The sequence below is a fragment of the Nycticebus coucang genome, chromosome 4, assembly GCF_027406575.1.
Source record: "Nycticebus coucang isolate mNycCou1 chromosome 4, mNycCou1.pri, whole genome shotgun sequence".
Lineage (NCBI taxonomy): Eukaryota > Metazoa > Chordata > Mammalia > Primates > Lorisidae > Nycticebus > Nycticebus coucang.
The window spans coordinates 140,393,624-140,418,793 of NC_069783.1; the positions used below are offsets into that span (position 1 = coordinate 140,393,624).

The window sequence follows — 25,170 nt, forward strand, 5'->3', positions numbered from 1 at the left end:
CATATTGAATGGTGTAAAATTGAAAACATTTCCACTCAGATCAGGAATGAGGCAAGGATCCCCACTGTCTTCACTGCTAACAAATTGTGGTATATGTACACCATGGAATACTATGTAGCCATAAAAAAAGATGGAGACTTCATGTTTTATGTTTACCTGGATGGAGCTGGAACATATTCTTCTAAGTAAAGTATCTCAAGAATGGGGGAAAAAAGTATCCAATGTACTGAATGCTACTATGAAATAAATATATAACCATCTACACACTCACATGAATGGCAAAACATAACTATAGTCCAGAAAGTAGAAGGGACAGGAGAGAGAGGGGAGGGGAGGGAGGATATGGGAGGATGAAGGGTATTTGGGAGGGACCTCACCTAATGTGCATGATCCAATGGTACATTTCAAAACTATTAAGAAATGAGTATAATTGTGATGGATGTGTTACTTAGTTCAATGTAAGCATTTCACATTGTATATCGAAGCAGTACCCTCAACCCCATTAATGCATCAATTTACAAAGTTATGATTTAATAAAAAATAAAAATAAAAAACTCAAAAAAATAAAAAGGCAAATAAAAATTAGACATTTATGATTACAAAATTATTAGGTGGATATTGAAACTTTCCATGCAAATCTCAATTTTTTTTTTTTTTTTAAGAGACAAGGTACCACTAGTTACCCACACTGTCCTCAAACTCCTATGGTCCAGTGATTTAGTTCTCCCACCTCAGCTTCCCAAAACACCTGGACTATAGATATGTAGCACTGTGCCCAACTCCTCCAGTGCAATTTTTCAAACCTTATATAATGGAGCTAGTCACAGTGGCTCATGCTTATAATCCTGGCACTCTACCAAGGTGACAGAGTGAGACTGTCTCAAAAAAAATAAATACAAAAATTTAATGCTTCCTTTATATGAAACAATCACTTTTCCTCTTTTTTTTTTCGTGTGTTTTGAGACAAAGTCTCACTATGTCACCCTGGATAGAGTGCCATGGCGTCACAGCTCACCAGCAACCTCAAACTCTTGGGCTTAAGCGATTCTCTTGCCTCAGCCTCCCAAGTAGCTGGGACTATAGGCATCCGCCACAACACCTGGCTATTTTTTTGGTTATAGTTGTCATTGTTGTTTGGCAGGCCCAGGTTAGATTCGAACCCCTCAGCTCCAATGTATGTAGCTGGTGCCCTAGCTGCTGAGCTACAGGAGCTGAGCCACTGCTTTTTATTTTTTTTTTTGAGACAAGAGTCTCCCTCTATCACCTGGGCTAGAAGGCCATGGCCTCAGCCTAGCTCACAGCAACCTCAAACTCCTGGGCTGAAGTGATCTTCCTGCCTCAGCCTCCGAGAGTGCTAGCTTTACAGCCATGAGCTACCATGCCCAGCCACTTTTCCTCTTCTAATGTTAAAGTACATTAAGAGCCTAGTTTTTTTTGTTTTTTTTTTTTTTAAAGACAAGGTCTTGCTCTGTTACCCCAGTAAAAATGCAGTGGTATCATCATAGCTCACTACAAACTCAAACTCCTGGGCTCAAGCCACCCTCCTACTTCAGGTTCCTGAATAACTATGCCTAAAGGTATGCACCACCACACCCAGCTAATTGTTTTATTTTTTGTAGCTACCAGGTCTCACCTTTGTTCAAGCTGGTCTCAAACTCTTAGCCTTAATCAATCCTCCTGCCTCGGCCTTCTTAAATTCTAGGATTACAGGCTTACCACCACACCCAAATAAGAGGACCCTAGTCCTCTTATTTGAATTATCTCCACATTCTAATAAATATCAGCTGGTGGGAGCCAATACGAAATCTTTTTTTTTTTTTTTTTTTGCAGTTTTTGGCCAGGGCTGGGTTTGAACCCGCCACCTCCAGCATATGGGGCCAGTGCCCTACTGCTTTGAGCCACAGGTGCCACCCCACAAAATCTTTTACTAAAAGTCTTGAGAGAGCATAGAATAAGAACAGAATAATCAATTAGTGACTTTATATCTTAAGGCTCAAGCTACTGCAGGTCTGGGGCCAGTGAAACAATTCTGCACAACTGAAACATTGGGGAGAAACTGGTTAAGCAGTAGACCCAGGGTACTATTTACAATCCTATTATGAAGCCTAAACATTGCTTAATTTACATGAAATCTTGCAATGAGCAATTAGAACATGAATATTGGCCAAGCCCTGACAGCAGCTGCAAAGGCTGCCTACCGAGGATAATATAGTAACTTAAAAATAGGCTATAATAACATCTATAATACAGAAACCTGTATCTATTTACAAAAGGTTCTATCAGTCTGGCCATGATGGAGTAACCTGTTTGGGACCAGCCCTTCTACCTTAAACAACTAAAACACTGGACAAGATACAGGAAACACTTCGTCTTGGATATTGGACAATAGCACAGAATTGTTGATTCCTTGAGAGAAATGAAACAAATTACCTGAGCCACACTACTGACCAAGCTTTGTTGTTTTGAGGCACTCTCCAGACCCCAGCCAGAAAGACAGAACTGAGAATCCAAGCAGAGCAGAAGCTCAATCAAAAACTCAGTAAGTTTCAGAAGGCTGAGACAGCTATAATTTGTGGGGCACTCTTACTGGGTGAAATTCTATGAGGGTGGGCAAAGAACAATCATTGGGTAACAAGCAACTACTCAGGAACTATAAACAGAAGTACCAGAGCTTACACAGGTGTTCTGGTTCTGAGCAACCAGAGTAAAGAGACCTTACCAAACCCAGTGTGTTCAGCTGAGACCATATAAACAGAGCTAAACTAGCCCCAGAGTAAAGACTTCTCTCTCAGGCCACCCTAAGTTTTAAATAAAAACAAGCCCAGAAAAATTTAAATAAATAAAATGTTTCTCTTTAAAAGACAGGTGACTGTTTAAAGCAGATATACTATCAATGCATTATGGATTTTATAACCAGAAGTAAAATGTATAATAGTAACAGAACAAGAGATGGGAAAACAGATCGAGTTCTTATTTACATCAAATGCTACAGACTGTGATAATTTGAATGTGCCTACTTTAGAATAGCCACAGAAAAACCAACAGAGGTGATAAAAGGAAATATCACAAAATAATCTGGAAACTGATAGGAAAACAAAAAAAACAGACAACAGTAAGATGGTAGACTTATACCTAACCATATGGACGCTTAAATTAAAAGTAAATGATCCTTTTAAAGACAAAACTAAGAAGTAGATACTATTAACCTAAAATAAAAAAGGAAGACCTAACATACGCTAATTATAAGAAACACATGAAAAAGATACACTACATAATTACTTGTCCTGAGAAAGCTACATGAGCTATATCAAAGTAGTGTTGGGGACAGCAAATATTACCAAAACAAAGTGGAAAAAGTCATAATGATAAAACGACAAATTTACCAAGAAGACATAACAATTCATTATATTTATGCACCTAAAAAGAACTTTAAGACATAAGATACAAAAACTGGCAGAATTGAATCTATAATTACAGATTTTAGCACTCCTCTTTCAGTTAATAGAACAAGTAGACAAAAATTAAGATATAGATAACTCAAATACAGTATAATACTAACCAATAACTGATAACCACCTACAGAATACGTTCTTTTCAAAATCATAGAACATTCACCATGACAGACCATATGCCTCACCAACAAATCTCAGATTCAAAACACTGAAATCAGAGTATATTTTCTCACTACAATGGAATTAGAAATTAGTAACAATAAAACACCTAGAATAACCCACATATGTGAAAATAAAACATACTTCTAAATAATTCACAGGCCATACAAAGCACTACAAGAGACATTAGAAAATATTTCAAACTGGGGCGGCGTCTGTGGCTCAGTGAGCAGGGCGCCGGCCCCATATGCTGAGGGTGACGGGTTCAAACCCGGCCCCGGCCAAACTGCAACAAAAAAATAGCCGGGCGTTGTGGCGGGCGCCTGTAGTCCCAGCTGCTTGGGAGGCTGAGGCAAGAGAATCATGTAAGCCCAAGAGTTGGAGGTTGCTGTGAGCCGTGTGACGCCACGGCACTCTACCCGAGGGCGGTACAGTGAGACTCTGTCTCTACAAAAAAAAAAAAAAAAAATATTTCAAACTGAATTGCAGTACACAATACATTATTTTCTGGAATACAACTAAAGCCCTGCTTAGAGGAAAACTTAGATAATCTACATATACAAAAAGACAAACTTCAACCCCTACTTCACTCATTATATAATCTTTAATTTGTAGTATTTCAGATTTCAGCATAAACAGACATAAAACTATAAGATTTATAAAACTTTCAGAAGAAAATATCAGTGGCCTTAGGTTTAGAAATGATTACTCAGATAGGATATAAAGAACATTAACAAGGCCAGACAAGGTGGCTCACACCTGTAATCCTAGCACTTTGGAAGGCTGAGGCAGGTGGACTGCCTGAGTTCACAGGTTCAAGACCAGCCTGCGCAAGAGCGAGACCTTGTCTCTAAAAAGAGCTGGGTGTTGTGGGGGGCACCTATAGTCCCAGCTACTTGGGAGGCTGAGGCAAGGGCATCTCTTGAGCCCAAGAGTTTGAGGTTGCTGTGAGCTATGACACCACAGCACTCTACTAAGGGCAACAAAAGAGAGACTCTGTCTCCAAAAAAAAAGGCTAAAAGACATTAACTATGAACCATTAAAAAAAACAATAATTTGGCTCTGCGCCAGTAACACAGTGGTTACAGTGCCAACTATATACACTGAGGGTGGCAGGTTCGAGCTCGGCCCTGGCCAACTAACAATAATAACAACTGCAACAAAAAAATAGCCAGGCGTTGGGCGTTGTGGCAGGCACCTGTAGTCCCAGCTACTTAGGAGGCTGAGGCAAGAGAATCGCTTAAGCCCAAGAGTTGGAAATTGCTATGAGCTATGATACCACAGCTACCCAGGGCGACATAGTTAGACGGTCTCAAAATAATAAACAATAATAATAATAATAATTTGGTCTAAATAAAAATTAAAATTTTGTGTTACCTGAAAGATACTGTTAAAACAAAAAGGTACAAGACTGTATCTACAAAACCTGTGATAAAGGACTCACATCTGGGATACACAGAAAGCTTGCAATTTAACAATAAACAAACAGCCTACTTTTTTCCAATGGGAAGAGATTTAAACAGACACTTCACTGAAGATACTAAATGGATGGTTTTGTTAATAAAGGAAAATAAACTGTCAAACAAAAAGTAAGAAGAATAAACTCACCACATAATTGCCTCTTTGAAGAGAAAACTCACAGCACAACTGCCCCTTGTTTTGTTTTGATTAAACCCCTGGGACTCAACTAGTTGTCTTCCAGCTTAACCTTAGAGTTCCTAAGCAAACAGCAGGGGTCCAAGCTTCCCACCTCCTCAAGCATAAAGAGCTGCCAACTGCTCTGTCTGCCATTCAGTCCACAACAAAAAAGGGGAAAAAAAAAAAACCACAGCTGCTCCACTACTATTGTCAGCTGACAGCCATAACTCTTTTTCTTTCTCTATGTCCCCATAATAAAAGCACCGAAACCCCTACCCTCAACACCAACACTTCTTTCTCTTGTGTTGTGCCCTTCCCACCTTTGGGAAGTGAAATTAACTTTCATTCTTTAAAACTATTCTAATCTGGCTCTGTGCCCCAAAGCTCGCGGGCTCCAGGGCTGGTAGATTCAAACCTGGCCAGGGCCTGCTAAACAACAAGGACAACAATAACTATATATATATATATAATATACATCTAACTACCTATATATATATATATATATATAGAGAGAGAGAGAGAGAGAGAGAGAGAGATATGTTGTGGCAGGTGCCTGTAGCCCCCAGCTACTTGGGAGGCTGAGGCAAGAGAATCGCTTAAACCCAAGAGTTGGAGGTTGCTGTGAGCTGTAACGCCACAGCACTCTAGCCAGGGCAACATAGTGAGACTCTGTCTCAAAAAAAATTAAAAATAGGGCGGCGCCTGTGGCTCAGTCGGGTAAGGCGCCGGCCCCATATACCGAGGGTGGCGGGTTCAAACCCAGCCCCGGCTGAACTGCAACCAAAAAATAGCTGGGCATTTGTCCCAGCTACTCGGGAGACTGAGGCAAGAGAATCGCTTAAGCCCAGGAGTTGGGGGTTGCTGTGAGTTGTATGATGCCATGGCACTCTACCAAGGGCCACAAAGTGAAACTCTGTCTCTACCAAAAAAAAAAAAAAATTAAAAATAATGAAAGGTGGGGCAGCGCCTGTGGCTCAAAGGAGTGGTGCGCCAGCCCCATGTACCGGAGGTGGCAAGTTCGAACCCGACCCAGGCCAAAAACAGCAAAAAAAAAAAAAAAAAAAAAGGTATAACCCAACTATAGCCCAAGAAGAAGGGGAAAGAGGAGCGGGAGAGGAGCGGGAGAGGAGCAGAGGGGGGAGAATTGGTGGAGGGAAGGTAATTGGTGAGAACACAACTACAGTGCATTTTACAAGGGTACATGTTAAATTTACTAAGCGTAGAACATAAATGTCTTAACACATAACTAAGAAAATGCGGTGAAGGCTATGTCAACCAGTTTGATGAAAATATTTCAAATGGGGCTCGGTGCCTATGGCTCAAGCGGCTAAGGCGCCAGCCACATACACCTGAGCTGGCAGGTTCGAATCCAGCCCGGGCTGCAACCAAAAAATAGCCGGGCATTGTGGCGGGCACCTGTAGTCCCAGCTACTTGGGAGGTGGAGGCAGGAGAATCGCTTGAGCCCAGGAGTTGGAGGTTGCTGTGAGCTGTGATGCTACAGCACTCTACCCAGGGCGACAGCTTGAGGCTCTGTCTCAAAAAAAAAAAAAAAAAAAGAAAAAAGAAAGAAAGAAAAGAAAATATTTCAAATGGTATATAAAACCAGCACATTGTACCCCATAATTACATTAATGTACGCAGCTATGATTTAATTTTTAAAAATTAAAAATAAAACTATTCCAGTCTTTAAGATAAAATAAACTTAACTTCTTAGTATTTTAATCTCTGTTGTGAGAAATCTTTCTCAGCCCATAACGTAAGTGCCCACCCTAACAGATATGTCATTTCACCAAAGGTATATAAATGCCAAATATGCATAAGCAAATAAAAAATGATCATTTATCATATGGAAATCACAAATTAAAACCATGATGATAAATCACTACAGGTTCACTAGAATGACTAAAGTTAATAAAAACTGACAATACCAAGTGACAAGGATGGGGAGCACTGGAATTCTCACACATTGCAGGTGAGAATGCAAAACAGGCAGTTTCTTATAAAATTATAACAAACGTATACTTACCATACAACTCAGCAATTTCTACTCCTAGGTATTTAACCAAGAGAAATTAAAACGTATGTCCATACAAAGACCTGTACGGAAATGTTTACAGGAGCTTTATTCACAACAGGTGACAATTGGAAACAGCCCAATTATCCATTAACTAGTGAATGGATAAACTGTTGGCCAGAGAAGTGGTTTGTGCCTGTAACCCTAGCACTTTGGGAAGCCACGGCAGGAGGACTGCTTGAGGCCAGGAGTTCAAGTCCAGCCTGAGCAACACAGTGAGACCCTGTCTCTACAAACAATTTTAAAAATTAGCTGGGCCCAGTGACAACAACCTGTAGTCACAGCTACAGTGAGGCTGTGGGAGGGAAATCACTTGAGTACAAGGGTTTCAAGTTGCAGTGAGCTGTGATGACACCATTGTACTCTACCCCAACCAAAAGAATAGCCAGACCCTATTTTTTTTTTTTTTTTTTTTGAGACAGAAGTGTCTCACTCAGTCACCCTGGTTGAGTGCCATGGTTTCATACCCCACAGCAACCTCAAACTCTTGGAGTCAAGTGATTCTCTTGCCTCAGCCTCCCAAGTAGCTGGGACTGCAGGCGCCCTCCACAATGCCTGTCTAGTTTTTGTATTTTTAGCAGACAGAGGGATCACTCTTGCTCAGGCTGGTCTCAAACTCCTGAGCCAGGGCAATCCACCCTCCTTGGCCTCCCGGAGTGCTAGGATTACAGGCATGAGCCACCACACCCGGCCTAAAGAGACCCTATCTTGAAAGGGAGAGAGGAGAAAAAGAGAAAGGGAAGGGAAGGAAAGGAATTGTGGAATATCCACACAATAGACTACTACTTAACAATTAAATGGAATAAACTACTACCACTTTTGATAACATAGATAAATCTAAAAGCATTATACTAAGTGAAAGAGGAAAGACACAAAACAGTACATTCTGTATGATTCCACTTATACAACACCCTAGATAAAAAGGCAAAATTCGTGCAAATTATACCTCTATAAAGTTGGGTTTAGTGATTTTTTTTTTAACCATTTGGCAACAAATGAAGTCAAAGATATACATGTATACTCTGGGTAAGACAAATATTTTCCCTAAATCTTGGTTATAGTAGGGCTCTGAGAAGTTAATGACTAGCCTCAAATTATACCATTTGTAACATATATAGCATTAACATATATAACATAATATTATTATATGTAACATATAATATTAACATATATAACATCATAACATTATTAGAACTATGTTTTGGGATACCGACCATTTTACTGAAACTCTAAAGTTGGAATATATGCTTTAGGGGTGACCATGAAGAGCTGTATAACTAAGACCAGGAGTCCTCAAACTTTTTAAACAGGGGGCCAATTCACTATCCCTCAGACTGTTGGAGGGCCGGAGGGCCGGACTATAGTTTAAAAAAAAAAAAAAAACTATGAACAAATTCCTATGCACACTGCACATTTCTTATTTTGAAATAAAAAAACAAAACGGGAACAAATATAATCACACTGCCTCATGTGGCCCGCGGGCCGCAGTTCGAGGACCCCTGACTAAGACCCTTTCAGTGGAGCTTCATAAACTGCATTTAATCCACAAGGAAGCATTAGGGAAGTTTCAGGTTACTTACGGCAAGCCAGCTGAAACAGATTAGGCTAAAAGTTTGGATAGTGTAACAAAGACATCTCAAATACTTGGCTTACCACACTTCTGACAATGGTCAAGTTTATTTTGGGACTGGAATATTTCAAAGCTCTTCATATTCCTTGCAATTCCTACACTTTACTCCCATTAATCAAAGGCCTCCAAAGCAACAATTATGAAAGTTTTGAGTACTCACCTTTCGCTCTCACTCTTCTAATGTGTTACCCCTACGCAATTAGGGTCAAGTAGAAAAACCAGCTTTTAAAAAACAAAAACATAAGGGCAACAGCTTAGTATTAGCAAGACAAGCTAATTAACGACATCAACTTGCCTAAAGAAAACAAAGTAAGACTCTTCCTCATCTCTATCACCAATTCATTTTGCAGGAGTCTCGTACTGCAAGAGTTAAGTATCTAAAAATCAGGCAATCCATGGAACTTAAAGCAATTACTAATGGTTCACTAATGCTTAGCATACATCCCTCATCTCTTCATTTCCTCTTATTTGTCCTGCTTGTCACCCAATTTATCTTCTCATTCTTTGTGCCCCTTTTATATAGTTACTTCAGCTACTTAGTAAGAAAAAAAATAAAGGGTATATATATACCTAATCCATGAAATGATTACAATCTGACTCTTCTACTTATGGTGATAATCTCTTTAAAGGGAAGTTCTACACTGTATAAATATACATAGTGGGAAAGGAATACTGATTCATTCTAATACATTCTAAACACTTTTCTAAGAAAAGGCTGTCGGGAGGTGGAAGATATTTTATTATTTTCATCCCACTGATCCTGAGTAGTAATTCATACATAAACTCAGTTTACTTATATATACTTAATACTCACCTTGAGATTAAAGTCCCAATTTATCTTTAAATACTTAGCACACTGTAGGAATGACTGATATTAGATTAGAACTCTAGGGGGAAAAAAACCCAAGTCAAACTAACTTAAAATCAGAAATTACTGGCTCACAGGACACTGAGGTAGTACACAGAAACAGAAAAAGAACCTTAGGACCAAGACCTCTAAAGACTTGGTGCCACTGGATCCATCTCTTTATATCATGTGCCTCTTCACTACAGACAGTCCTCCTGCTGGGGAAGAAGAGCAGGGAGCAGCTGGAAGTTGTCCCAGCTTCACAAGCCCAGAAGAAAATTTGCTTCTGTCGGGGCAAGACATGATTGCAAGAGGGACTTTACCTAACAATTGCAATCAGTGTAACTGGCTTATTGAACCCTCAATGAATCCCCAACAATAAAAAAAATAATAATAAATAAATAAATAAAAAAAAATGAGAAAGAAAAAAAATAAAAAAAGAAAATTTGCTTCTGCATTTCCATATCAATACCAGTAAAAGGGTGGCGCCTGTGGCTCAAGGAGTAGGGCGCTGGTCCCATATGCCGGAGGTGGCGGGTTCAAACCCAGCCCCAGCCAAAAACCACAAAAAAAAAAAATACCAGTAAAAAATGCCTACTGGCCTTTTGTGTCAAATATTAATCCCTATGCCAATCAGTACTACAAGGAGGATAAGTACAAAATTAGCTGGGCCTGGTACACATGTTCAAACCTTAAACCACCAGAAAATGTGGAATAAGAAGCCTTACTGAATAAACTAAAAGCAATGACTTGCCACTATCTATAAGTTAACTTATTTTTATTTCATAAATTAAATGCAAGGATATCAAGAACAAAAAAATCCAGGGAATACCCTGTTCCTTTTACTAATACAATTAAATTTTAAGAGTACATCCCCAAATATTTTTTTTAAAAAAATCTGATTTTAAGGATACAATCTAGGAATTAGCAATAATCCTACTAAATGTAAAAAATAAGAAAATCTAATTCTCATTTTTGTATGCTGGACTAACCTATTGTTACAGAAAAGTTCTATCACAGGGCAAAAAAAGAAAAGAGCCATATATTATATGAGCCCTTATCTTATATGATAATTAGCAAAAAACAGGACAATCTCATTTTAAAAATTTACTCAATAATGGCATCAATCAGGCTCAGCACCTGTAGCTCAGCAGCTAGGGCACTGGCCACATACACTGAGGCCAGTGGGTTCGAACCCAGACCGGGCCTACCAAACAATGACAACTACAACAAAAAAATAGGCGGGCGTTGTGGTGGGCACCTGTAGTCCTAATTACTTGGGAGGCTGAGTTTGAGCTTGCTGTGAGCTGTGATGCCACAGAACTCTACCCAGGGCGACGTAGTGAAACTGTCTCCAAAAAAAAAGGCATCAATCAAACAAAAGTATGACATTCTTACTTTTGGTTAGTATATACTATCACCAAAGCAATGTCTAAAATTACATATAGCATTCAGGGAGCTAAATATCTCTAAAGAAATGCTTCCTTATCCAAAAGAGTTTTTCTGTTTGTTTTTGTTTTTGAGACAGAGTCTTAGTCATCCTGGGTTGAATGCCATGGCTTCATACCTCACAGCAACCTCAAACTCTTGGGTTCAAGTGATTCTCCTGCCTCAGCCTCCCAGTAGCTGGGACACAGGCACCTGCCACAATGCCCGGCTATCTTTGTTGTCGTTGTTTGGCAGGCCCGGGCTGGGTTCGAACCTACCAGCTCCATTGTATGTGCCTGGCGCCCCAGCCACAGAGGTACAGGCGCCTAGCCATTCAAAAGAGTTTTTTGATGTAGAAAAGAATCTGAAATTTCTCAGCGTATTTAGGTTTTAAATTTTACTCTGTTTCAAGGGTAATCTGCAAAACAATTGAGTGTTAAATAAAAACAAGCAACCCCAAATTCTTTGATCCATCACTTAGTTTAACTGATGAAGTCTGCTACCAACTACAGAGGGTTTGAGGGGTTTGTTTTTTTTTCCCAACTACAGTTACCTTTCCAATAGTACTTCCAGTCCCATGCAAACTATTCTGTTCTACACAACTGGACTAGATTCGAATATACACTCAGAATTCAAACGACCTACATTCAGTACCATATGGGTATCTCTAAGACATAGGTTAGGGTCCACTTTCTATTAACTTCTTACCTTTCAGGCTCAAACTAAGGCAAAGAAAGAAGGGAGGGAGGGAGGGAAGGAAGGAAAGAAGGAAAGGAGGGAGGGAAGGAAGGAAAGAAGGAAGGAGGGAGGGAAGGAAGGAGGGACTTTTTAACATGTAGCAAATTTATGGTTATATATAATAAAAAAATACATAGTAATGTTTATTATTTCTTAATACAAAGTTCAGTTCAATTCTGAGAGACAGGCTATTAAAAAAAAAAACATGGCTCAGCGCCGGTAGCACAGTGGTTATGGCGCCACACCAGCCACATACACCAAGGCTGGTGGTTTCGAGCACGGCCCAGGCCTGCTAAAAACAACAATGAAAACTGCAACAATAAATAGCCGGGTGTTGTGATGGGCGCCTGTAGTCCCCGCTACTTGGGAGGCTGAGGGAAAGGAATCGCTCAAGCTCAAGTGTTTGAGGTTGCTGTGAGCTGTGACACCATAGCACTTTACCAAAGGTAAAAAAGTGGGACTCTGTCTCAAAAAAAAAAAAAAAAAAAAAAAATCCAAAAATGAAGAGTTACAAAAAGTATAGGGGAGAAGTTAAGGTCACTGATTATAATAACTATAACAGCCAACACATAGCTATCTTCTAACCTGCTTCACCATTTATTAGTCATTAATTTTACAATAACCTTACAATGTAAGTAAATAATATTTTCTTTACTTTATAAAGAAGGAAACTAAGGCACAGAGATTAGGAAACCTGCCCAAGTCATAAAGCTAGCTAATAAATGACACAAGTTTAGACAATATAAGAAATTAAGCAGGAATAGTATACATAAGGCAAATTCAAAAATAAAAAGAGCCAGTGTCAAGGCACTCGATCTCAAAAAGGCAGAAAAGCAGCACAAATTAAGAAGCAAAGGTTTTTTTTTTCCTCTCAGTGAAATGAAACCAAATTCAAATTACAAAGGGAGGGGAACAATCTATAGTCTCAAATTATACAAAAGTATATTTTGTATAATACACCATATATTGGCCGTATACAGGTTCGAACCCAGCCCCGGCCAAACTGCAACAACAAAAAAAATATAACCAGGCATTCTGGCGAGCACCTGTAGTCCCAGCTACTCGGGAGGCTGAGGTAAGAGAATTGCCTAAATCCAAGAGTTAGAGGTTGCTGTGAGCTGTGACACCGCAGCACTCTACCAAGGGCAATAAAGTGAGACTGTCTCTTAAAAAAAGTAACATTTCTTAAAGAAAAATACTTGTAACTTTTGAAAAGCACATTTTGGAGAAAGCTCATATTAAATACAAGATGAAACTTTAAAAATACTCTTTAGAGATAAGGCTAAGTGAATATACCATAGTGATAGGTCAACTCATTACACTTAAAAAATGCTAAACGTGGGGCGGCGCCTGTGGCTCAGTGGGTGGGGCGACGGCCCCATATACCAAGGGTGGCGGGTTCAAAACCCGGCCCGGCTGAACTGCAACCAAAAAAAAAAAAAAAAAATGGCCGGGCGTTGTGGCAGGTGCCTGTAGTCCCAGCTACTCGGGAGGCTAAGGCAAGAGAATCACTGAAGCCCAGGAGTTGGAGGTTGCTGTGAGCTGTGTGATGCCACGGCACTCTGCCGAGGGCTATAAAGTAAGACTCTGTCTCTACAAAAAAAAAAAAAAAAAATGCTAAACGTAATACTTTACTATAGAAAAATTATAGCCAATTGCTTTTAGCTATTTGCTATATTCATTCAAGCATAGTTTTTAGGAATGGAAAGTTAGTTTTCAGAGTATTTAGGTGTTTTCTTATCTCTGAGACAAACTTCAACAACATTAAAAAGGTATACTCATGCTACTACTTCCAGAGGGCAACGGTTAAGTGATCTTTGTAGTGATTAGAGAAGATTAATTTGCCACCTAGAAAAACTTAAGGCTACGAAATTGGATTTATAACTGAAGCTGCAATCAATCACTTTAATCTACAAACAATCACTCTAATCCACAAAAATAATCAGTATCTATTTCACAGCACTGAAGCAAGTCCACTTTCACACTATTTTTAACTCCTAACGTGATGCTAATAAGCCAAAGGGTCTTTTCCTCAGAACCAAGCTGAGTCTGGTCTTGCTTTGGTTTCTTCTGGTCTGTTCAAACAGACTGTAGCTACAGTGTCCAACATGAACATGATACTTGTGCTTACTACTGAGCTAAGTATATTCCCTTAGCTCCAGAAAACTGATATGGCATTGAGCTTCTTGAGTTAACCCTTAGTCACTATAAGGCTATTCTCATCCAGGCACAGAGAAGGAAATAGCACTGCAGTCCCACAAAGGTCATTATTCACAAAGTGAATCCTCAATGTGCTCCCCACTCCCAAGTTTTACAAGATTGTTAGGGAAAAAAATCTTACTTGCATCCTACTATGTAAGTACTTCCTACCTATGTACCATTATTCCCAGGAGGTACAAGAGTAAGATCTCATCTTGATTCCTTGGCTGCCTTTTACTGATGTAATCATAGCATGAAGCTTTGAAATATGATCCTGAGGCAGGTCACTCCCTTCAAAGTGTCTATCATTACTGCACAGTGAGTCAGCTCCTGGACCCCTGCCAATGTGCTTTCTGTTTGGTTTTATCATGAAACCATATTCCTGCAGAGTTGGAAAGGTGGCCAAAACATGCGTTTCATGTGTTTCAAAAGACTCCCTCAAAGTATTAATCAAAGAAAGGATACAGATACATATCTAAGCAAGCCACTCAGCTGTTCAATAAAAGAGAGTATGAATACAAGGAGGGGGAGGGTTAAGCAGTTTTCATGTTTAACAGTTCTCTTATGCACACGTATCCAAAATTGTCCTAATGATGGAGATTTATGCAAATAGGTTTATTTAAAATTTTTCTGCCTTTGAGGAAAAAGTCATCTTAACTTTTCCGTAACAAGTAAGAACACTGAAGTTAATAAAAGCTTGAGATACTCCAGAAATCTCTTAAGTTTCATCAAATATTCAACGAAGGAAAAAAAATCTACTCTATCATACCTTTTTAGAGGAACCCATTAACAAAAAAGTTTGTAATTCTTAGTTTCTAGAAGGTGAAACAATGTTGGGAATGGGAAAAGGGTAAATACAGGGCAAATGAAGTAGTTCCACAGAGTAGCAATGCGAAAGCTCCTAGCTCTGAACAAAATAAATGGGAATAATGCTTTTGGAGTATACAAAGTGAAATGAATACTCATGTATGGGACTGGTATCTTCAGAAGACACTAATGTTTTTCCTATAAACTTTAAAAAACAATACGGGCATGGTAGCAGGCATCTGTAGTCCCAGTTATTCCAGAGGCTAAGGCAGGAGGACCACTTGACAAGACCAGCAAGACCCCCAACTCAAAAATAAATAAAAAACAAAACCACCATGTAAGCAAAAGCTCAGGATGAATCAGAGCTTACTTCAGGTTCGACAGTAAACAGATATATAATGACTCTGAAAAAAGCTAATAGTATATTCAGATTAACAGGTTTAAGAAATTTACCAAAATTTAAAATATGCTTATGAAGCTTCTAATGCATAAGTTTAAAATATCCACCAAAAACCCATAAAAGTTGCTTTAATAAAGAAGGGGAAGCCATACAAACCCAATAATAAAAGACAGAAGTTCAGGGCAGTGCCTGTGGCTCAAAGGAGTAGGGCACCTGCCCCATATGCCAGAGGTGGTGGGTTCAAACCCAGCCCCAGCCAAAAACTTAAAAAAAAAAAAAAAAAAAGACACAAGTTCAAAAACACTAACTACATAAAATATATAATTCCATGTAGCAGTTATTATATTAAAGGCAAGATATTCCTTAACAAGTAAATTCAAACAACTTGCATTTAATTTAGAATTCTTCAAAGAACGTTATCTTACACCAAGGAAGTACTTTATCCAAACAAGACCCAAGCACCAAAGGGTACAACCATCTTAATTTATAATTCAGAATTCTCTACCCTTTAAGAGTTATACACATGGTAAAGGAGCTCAAGAAGTATTCACTTGTCTACGAAATTTTAAAGAAATAGATCACCTTTTTATTTATACAGTTGATCCTTAAACAACACAGATCTGAACAGTATGGGTCCACTTACATTGGGTTTTTTTCCCCAACCAAACAGAAATTGAAAATACAGTAAGTAAGTATTCACAAATAGGAAGAGCTGACTTTTCACTCACTCAGGTTCCAGATGGCTGATAGAGGAACTTGAGTATGTGCCGATTTGGGTAGACATGGGAGTTCTGAAGCCAATCCCCCATGTATGAGATCAGACAATTAAGTTCGTAAACTCATCCTAGAAAAAGTGCTACATATGTCATTGCTGAATCACTACAGTCACATTCAAAATACTCCCCTTGGGAAGCTATACACAGATGCCAGGTGCCTAGTCCATCCTTAAAAGCACTTTTCTAGGGCAGCGCCTGTGGCTCAGTCGGTGGGGCGCCGGCCCCATATACCGAGGGTGGCGGGTTGAAACCCGGCCCCGGCCAAACTGCAACCAAAAAATAGCCGGGCGTTGTGGCGGGCGCCTGTAATCCCAGCTACTCGGGAGGCTGAGGCAAGAGAATCGCTTAAGCCCAGGAGTTGGAGGTTGCTGTGAGCTGTGTGAGGCCACGGCACTCTACCGAGGGCCATAAAGTAAGACTCTGTCTCTACAAAAAAAAAAAAAAAAAAAAGCACTTTTCTAGGATAAATTCACAAACTTAACTGTCAGACCTCATATGATGATAGCTCTGGTGGACATTTCAGAAAGAATTCCAAAAGTACTTTGAAGGTTTTTCAGCTTAATTAAGTCCCACCGCCTCGTGTCTTAGATTTAAGTCTCTTATCCATCTTGAGTCAATTTTTGTAAGGGGGTGAATAGTGTGGGTCTAGTTTCAGTCTTTTATATGTGGTTATCTAGTTCTCCCAGTACCATTTGTTGACTAGGGATTCTTTTCCCCACTGTATGCTTTTGTTTGGTTTATTAAAGATCAGATGGCAAGTAGAGACTGGTTTCATCTCTTGGTTTTCTATTCTGTTCTATATGTCTTATATCTATTTTTGTGCCAATACCATGCTATTTTGATTACTGTGGACTTATAATATAACCTGAAGTCTGACAGGGTGATGCCTCCAACTTTGTGTTTATTGCTAATAATAGTCTTAGCTATACGGAGCATTTTCTGGTTCCATACAAAATGAAGTACTATTTTTTCCAATTTTTCAAAATATGATGTTGGTATTTTAATGGGGATTGCACTGAATCTATAGATTGCTTTGGGTAGAATAGATATTTTGACAACGTTGATTCTTCCCAGCCAATAGCATGGTATGCTCTTCAGTTAAGGACACAACAAGTAAAGCTAAAAGAATGGGAAAAGATACTTGCAGGGTTAGCAATCTGACAAAGGCTTGATAACTAGAATCTACAGAAAACTCGAATTATTCAGCAGAAAAACAGTAAACAATCCCATCTATCTTTGGGCAAGAGATATGAATGGAACCTTCTCTGACAAAAACAGACAAACGGCTGACAAACATTTGAAAAAATGTTCATCATCCCTGATCAGAGAAATGCAAATCAAAACCACCCTGAGATATCACCTAACTCCAGTGGGAATAATATCACAAAGTCTCAAAGCTGCAGATGGTAGTGTGGCTGTGGAGAGAAGGAAACACTTTTACACAGCTGGTAGGAATGCAAAGTAATACAACCTTTTCCTCAAAGAACTCAAAATAGACCTCCCATTTGATCTTGGAAACCCATTACTAGGAATCCACCCAGGGGGAAAAAAAAAATCCTTTTATCATAAGGACATTTGCACTAGACTGTTTATTGCAGCTCAATTTACAATCACCAAAACATGGAAAAGCCTAAATGCCCACCAACCCAGGAATGGATTCACAAACTGTGGTAGATGTATGCCATGGAATACCCTTCAGCCACTAAAAGAGATGGAGACTTTACATCTTTTGTATTAACCTGGATAGAGGTGGAACACATTCTTCTTAGTAAAGCATCACAAGAATAGAGAAGTAAGAATCCAATATACTCAATTCTAATATGAAGGCAATAGATGATCTAATACAAGGTGGGGATAGGGGAATGGGGGATCAAGGAGAGGAGAAGAGGGAAGGGGACAGTGGGTTACAGTGTATATAGCACACCTCTTAAGGACAGGACATAATTACAAGACAGACTTTACGAAACAACCACAATCAGTATAACCTAATTCTCTGTACCCTCAATGAATCCCAAACAATAAAAAAAAATTTTTTTCTAATTGCTTTAAAGGAACTAGGTGCTGCCACCAGTGCATAGCTTCCCCAGGTCAGTACTTTGAAGGTGACCATAATATTATTTCCTCAAGAGGTATGTAGCACTTTTTCTAGGATGAGTTCACAAACTTAACTGCCCAACCTTGTATACAGATGAACAACTATAGGATATGTGCTTTCTGTATGATTCTCTGCATAACCATTAAGAACGGAAAATGTATGATAAGCTTCTTACTCCATTCTGATATAACAAACACTCTAAGTAAGAGTAAGTAATAGAGGGAAGCAAACTGGTGCTATTTAAATCTTGGTACAATGTTAAATTTCCATATGTCATCCATGATACTAGATTAAAAAGTTTACCTCTAGCACTGGTCCTCATTCTCAATCCTGTCCCTAGAGCTCCAAATGCCTAATATACTTGTACTTCATTGTCCAACTGTTTCCACATTTAAAACCAAAACACACACACACACACCAAAACTATTCACCTTCCTGCCAAAATCAACTCCCCTTGCTACTTACTATACTATCTTTCGCTGTTCTTGCTTTCTGCATTTACCATCTTTCAACTCCTTAAAACTGATCCTTAGTAGCAAGAGGGTATGTTATTGCGTTATCATGGTAGTAAGAGTAGCAACCACCACAACAAGTAAAAATATGTGGTGCTTACTAGGGATTAGCTACCATTATAAGCACTTGCTGAATCCTCACAAGAGCCCTAAGAAGTAGGCTCTGTTGTCTCCATTTTAAAACTGAGAAGTTAAGGAACTTGCCCAAGATCACAGGGAGGTTAAGCAGTTAAACCATACATCTTGAGGGAGGAGAGAAGAAAAGAGAACTCTGGGGTGCTAGAATTTTTCTCAACTATGGTTTACTTATATTATCTTACATTATCTAGAGGAACAAAAGAAAGCAACTTGTAATTTAAGAGTTACTAAGAACAAAAAATATGAAACTACGCACTGAAGAGTTTTACACATAAATTTATCTATTTAATAAGTATGTATCCCACTTGCTTAATTTTTTAAAATTCTAATGATTTAAAGTGTACACTACAAGATTATTTATATTAAATAGATTATGCTCATTCCAGAGTAGGCTTTTTTAGGGGTGAAATTTACTAAGCAATTTAAAATTTCCTATGAAAATTACTGGCTTTTTCAGGTTCTTTTTACTAAAAAAAAAATGGCCGGGCGTTGTGGCAGGCGCCTATAGTCCCAGCTACTCGGGAGGCTGAGGCAAGAGAATCACGTAAGCCCAAGAGTTAGAGGTTGCTGTGAGCCGTGTGACGCCACGGCACTCTACCCGAGGGCGGTACAGTGAGACTCTATCTCTACAAAAAAAAAAAAAAAAAAGTAGATAAATCTACATTTTATGATAGAGTGAAATATCTATAATAATACACTATTATTATTGGGAGAAAAACTAATTATAGAACTATATATATTGTTTGATCCTATTTAAGAAAAAATTTTTACATTTCTATGTTTGTTGCATACAATTATCAATAGAAGACTAAAATTATGTTCTATTCATACAACTGAATACCACACACCTATTAAAAAAATATGAAGTAAACATTTGAGGTTGGACAAGTTCGTGAACTCATCCTAGAAAAAGTACTACATACTTCATTGCTGGATAATCACTTCAGTCACCTTCAAAGAACTTCCTCCTGGGAAGCCATGCACCCGTGCCAGTGTCTCTCTCATCCACCGTTCAAAGCAATTTTGTAACTCTCTTTCTGGAATGGCCATCCAAGCTGTCATCATATAAGGTTTGACAATTAAGTTCACAAACTCATCCTAGAAAAAGTGTTTTGAATGGTGTACTAGGCACTGGCATCAGTGCGTAACTTCCCAAGGGGAGTACTACGAAGGTAACCTCAGTGATATTAATCAAGGAGGTATGCATCACTTTTTCTAGGATATGTTTGTTAACTTAACATGCATCAACATAAATGAAGTCTAAGTTTTTTCAAATTGCAGAATATATGTACTAAGACTCCATATGTATTTGAAACACAATGATACTACATGTTAAATACACACAGGTATTTGTAGGAATTAAGTATCAATCTCTGTATAAGGAAAGGAGGAAGGCAAGAAGGACTCAGACTATATCTATATCTATATATATATATACTTTTTTTTTTTTTTTTTTTTTTTGTAGAGACAGAGTCTCACTGTACTGCCCTCGGGTAGAGCGCCGTGGCATCACATGGCTCACAGCAACCTCTAACTCTTGGGCTTACGCGATTCTCTTGCCTCAGCCTCCCGAGTAGCTGGGACTACAGGCACCCGCCACAACGCCCGGCTATTTTTTCTTTTTGTTGCAGTTTTTGGCTGGGGCCAGGTTTGAACCCGCCACCCTCGGCATATGGGGCCCGCGCCCTACTCACTGAGCCACAGGCGCCGCCCTATTTTTTTTTTTTTTAACTGTCACCCTAGGTAGAGTGCCATCGTGTCATAGCTCATAGCAACTTCCAACTCTTTGGCTCAAGCAATTCTCTTGCCTCAGCCTCCCTAGTAGCTGGGACTACAGGACTATGCTCAGCACAATGCCCAGCTTTGTTTTTTGTTTTGTTTTGTTTTTTAGCAGGCCTGGCTGGGTTCGAACCCACCAGCCCCAGAGCATGTGGCCAGAGCCCCAACCACTAAGCTACAGACACCCAGACAATTTTAATTTTTAAAAATGAAACATAAATACACCTTTGAGGCAAATCTGAAAAGATACCAACAAATATATTAAATAAGTATCTATTATAAATATATAATTTTGTTAAATCATTTCCCATATTTTTTCTAAATTTTGAAATACTTGAATTTTACTTAAGAAAAATAAGGCAGGGTTGTGGAATTTGAAGACAGAAAAATAGGCTTAGTGGATTTCTCTATGTAACTTTTTTCTAAGAAGGCTATTATTTACTATAAAATTGCTAGGTTAGGGGCGGCGCCTGTGGCTCACTGAGCAGGGCGCCAGCCCCATATACCAAGGGTGGCGGGTTCAAACCCAGCCCCAGCCAAACTGCAACAAAAAATAGCCAGGCGTTGTGGCTGGCACCTGTAGTCCCAGCTACTCGGGAGGCTGAGGCAGGAGAATCACCTAAGCCCAGGAGTTGGAGGTTACTGTGAGCTGTGTGACGCCACGGCACTCTACCAAGGGCAATAAAGTGAAACTCTGTCTCTACAAAAAAAAAAAAAAAAAAAAAATTGCTAGGTTAGGGTGGCACCTGTGGCTCAAAGAAGTAGGGCGCCAGCCTCATATGTCGGAGGTGGAGGGTTCAAACCCAGCCCCGGCCAAAAACTGCAAAAAAAAAAAAATTCTAGGTCAAAAAACCCCAAAATTTATATAGTGCCTACCTTTATTCCCTCAACTACTTTTTTTTTTTATTAAATCATAGCTGTGTACGTTAATGCGATCATGGGGCACCATACACTGGAACTACTCTTCAATGTTAATCTTATTCCTTAAAAGAACAGTGTAAGGATAGATAAGGACATATGTCTTAACTGAGAAATCTAACTTTTTTGAATGATTCAAATGTATAGTAAACATCAAAAGCTGACAAGCTCTATACCCTAAAGGATATATTACATAGATCTTCCTAAAATAACATGAGTATGTAAACTTACCATGGCTCAACTCCCAACTGTGTATTAGCCCTCAAACGTCAATGAATCTATTCAATTTGCCTAACTACCTTCCAATTCACATCACATGTGCAAAATCTGTATCACATCTGAGTTGCTATCACCCCACTTGATATTTAAAAGTCACGCGTAAGCAGATTTGAAGGCCACACAATAAGTTAGCAAGAGAATTGGGAATCCTGTAGGTTTTTGTTTGTTTTGGCCATGGCAGTACCAAAAGGAGTCCTGTGTTTACCTGATTTTTTTTTTGACGTTATTAGTCATAATTCTCAATCAACGTGAAGAGAAAAACTACTTGGAAGTCCTCTTGTGTTTAATTATGATCAAAGCCCAGACTATCTTCAGTCATAGTGGAGTTTATGATGGAAGTTCAAACCAGCTTGCCTGCCCCATTCCTCCCATACACTTCCTACAGCCACCACTCTACTTAGGAACTGAAGCCAGTTAACCACCCACTATCTCACTAGTGACTGGGACTGAAATTTTCATAAGACATCTAGCGAAAAATAAAGACTTTAAAACAGCAGTTTTTCCTAATTATAAAAAAAAATACAAGCTTATTATAATAAGGAAAACTACAAAAGAATAGGGAGCAAAAAAGTCTCATTACCCCACCAGACAGCAATAAAATGAATCACTAAAATTTGCATTCAATTCCTTCCAGGTTATCCCGTGTAAAAGTGTAGTAGTTCATTCATAGGATTTTAAGTACTACAGAAAAGGGGAGAAGTTCTTAGGAAGATTAATTTTCTTCTTTTTTTTTTTTTTTTTTTTGCAGTTTTTGGCCGGGGCTGGGTTTGAACCCACCACCTCCGGCATATGGGGCTGGCGCCCTACTCCTTTGAGCCACAGGTGCCCCTCTTCAATATTTTTTAAGTCAGTAAAAACCATGTGTACAGGGAATGAGAGAGAATGACATGTAAGGAGAATCATACTTGCTCCTTTTCATTCACGGAGTCCATGTTTTGGGAACCACTATATATGCAAAGACCAACTAATGAGTATGTTTCCTTTTTAAATAGCAGCCTACTACATAAATAATACATATATGCACATATACAGTCTTGCCAGTATGAGTGATCCACATAGTAAAAAAGACTAATTTTTTAATTTTTAAATCAAGACTAATTTTTTTACACCTTGAAAATATCTTAAAAGAAAGAGGCTGGGCGCTATGGCTCACGCCTGTAATCCTAGCACTCTGGGAGGCCAAAGCAAGTGAACAGCTTGAGCTCATAGTTCGAGACCAGCCTGAGCATAAGTGAGACAGACACACACACACAGTCTCTATTAAAAATAGAAAAACTGAAGCAAGATCGCTTGAGCCCAAGAGTTAGAGGTTGCTGTGAGCTATGATGCCACAGCACCCTACCCAGGGCAACAGCTTGAGACTCTCTCTCAAAAAAAAAAGTGAAGAAATATCTGAAAGGTTAATCTAAAATTAATGCCCTCTCTCACAAAAATATTTTGTGTGCACATCAGACTAAAGGAACAATCCACAGAAAATTTAAATATTGATTTTATAAAGCCATAACTTTACATGTGTAAATAAATATTTAAGATTTTAAACAGTCTATAAATATTGATAGCTTTACTCTACACAAGGCAGCATTAGGGGCTATGGAGTGAGGGAGAGAAAAGCCACATCCCTGCAGCACTTTCAGTGTATCTCTTTAAACATGATGTCAAACATTAGGCATGTGGTCTCAAGCAAGTCACAATAGCCCTAATTAAATGATGGTCTCAAATCCTTGTGATGACATAAGGTACATCTGAAAGTACCTTATAAATTGTGTTACCTCAGGTGGAAAAGTGGCCTTTTGTCCAAAACACTGTATACAGCAATCATCCTCAGTATAAGTTATTTCATTTCTTTTACTGGCAAAAAATAATCACTCAAATTGCTTAATATTATCTTTCACAATCTCTAATACTTAATATTATCTTTCTGTGTCAATCCATATGAAATAACTAAAATTAAGTTCCCCATGCTAAGGGGAGACAGACTCATTTTTTCTAGTACAAAAAGCCACCAATAAGGTTAAGCCCAGGATGGTGACTCATGCCTGTAACCCCAGAGACTCAAGAGGCTGAGGAGTAGGAGGATTGCTTGAGACCAGGAGCCTGAGACCAGCCTAGGCAACACAACAAACCCTGTCTTCACAAAAAATTTAAAAATTAGCCAGCCATAGTGGCACACACCTGTAGTCCCAGTTATTCCAGAGGCTGAGGCAGCATACAGCCTGAGCTCAGGAGTTCCACACTGCAGTGAGCAATGACTGTGCCACTGAACTCCAACCTGAAGACACAGTGAGACCCTGTCTCAAAAAAAGAAAAAGAAAAAAAAAGAGAAAGGGAGAAAGAAAAGTACTATTCCCTAACTGCATAACTTAAGGGGAGGGTGGGCAACCACAAATCAAAAACAACTTATTTAAACTCAAGAAGAAAGTTATCTTTTAATCTAAGAATCATTATGGAAAGTTTTAGCCGAAGAAAACATTCTTAAAATGTTATAGGCTCAGGCTCTTCCAAATGGAATTAGAGTGACAGGTTAATTGTGCTACTTTGCAAGTAAAGGAAAGCAAGTAGCAATTATTCATCCCTTCACTCAGTCTGTTAGACTTAAGCTCTTTTAAAACAGGGAATATATACATCTGCTTTCCATAAAGCATAGATTTTTAAAATATATACAATATCAATTCTTCATATCTAACAGAAGTAGACTAGATTGGTTCCTATCCTATGATTTGTCCTTTTCAAATTCTGCCACTTCAACAATGACAAAAAGAATCATATTGATGCTTTAAATGTATATTTACCAGTATTACAAATATGACTCTCAAGAATATAGGACATTTAAAACACTATCATAATCCAAGGAAACTGGATCTTTCACAAAACTAGTGAAATGCCCAAAAGCAATATTTTGGTTATAGGCTCAATATTTAATGCCCAATATTAAATGTTAAGAGTCTACTAAAGCATCTGGGCATGGTGGCTCATGCCTGTAATCCTAGCACTCTGGGAAGTCAAAGTGAGTGGACTGCCTGAGCTCAGGAGTTTGAGACCAACCTCAGCAAAGTGAGACCCCAGCTGTACTAAAATAGAAAAACTAACCTCCGTTGTGGGTAGATACGTTGTACTTGGGAGGATGAGACATGAGGATCACCTGAACCCACAAGTCTGAGGTTGCAGTGAGCTAATATGACACCTGCACGCTACCTAGGGTGACAAAGTGAGACTCCGTCTCCAAAAAAAAAAAAAAAAGACTCTAAAGTACTAGTATCCAAAGCATAGGACAATTCTTACAGGGGTCCTCAAACTTTTTAA

The 25,170-nt window shown here is 38.9% G+C and overlaps 1 protein-coding gene across 12 annotated transcripts in view; it reads right to left on the reverse strand.

The window, feature by feature from the left end:
* The window catches only part of MTMR3 (myotubularin related protein 3), a 161,935-nt gene that overhangs the window by 118,013 nt on the left and 18,752 nt on the right, over window positions 1-25,170 (reverse strand). For 4 of the 12 annotated variants that reach the window (XM_053587992.1, XM_053587988.1, XM_053587991.1 and 1 more), the window contains exon 2: window positions 9,115-9,176. The exons of the other annotated variants lie outside the window; for them this stretch is intronic. The gene's annotated coding sequence lies outside the window, so the exon portion shown is untranslated. The remainder of the gene's footprint in view (window positions 1-9,114; window positions 9,177-25,170) is intronic. 12 annotated transcript variants of the gene reach the window in all.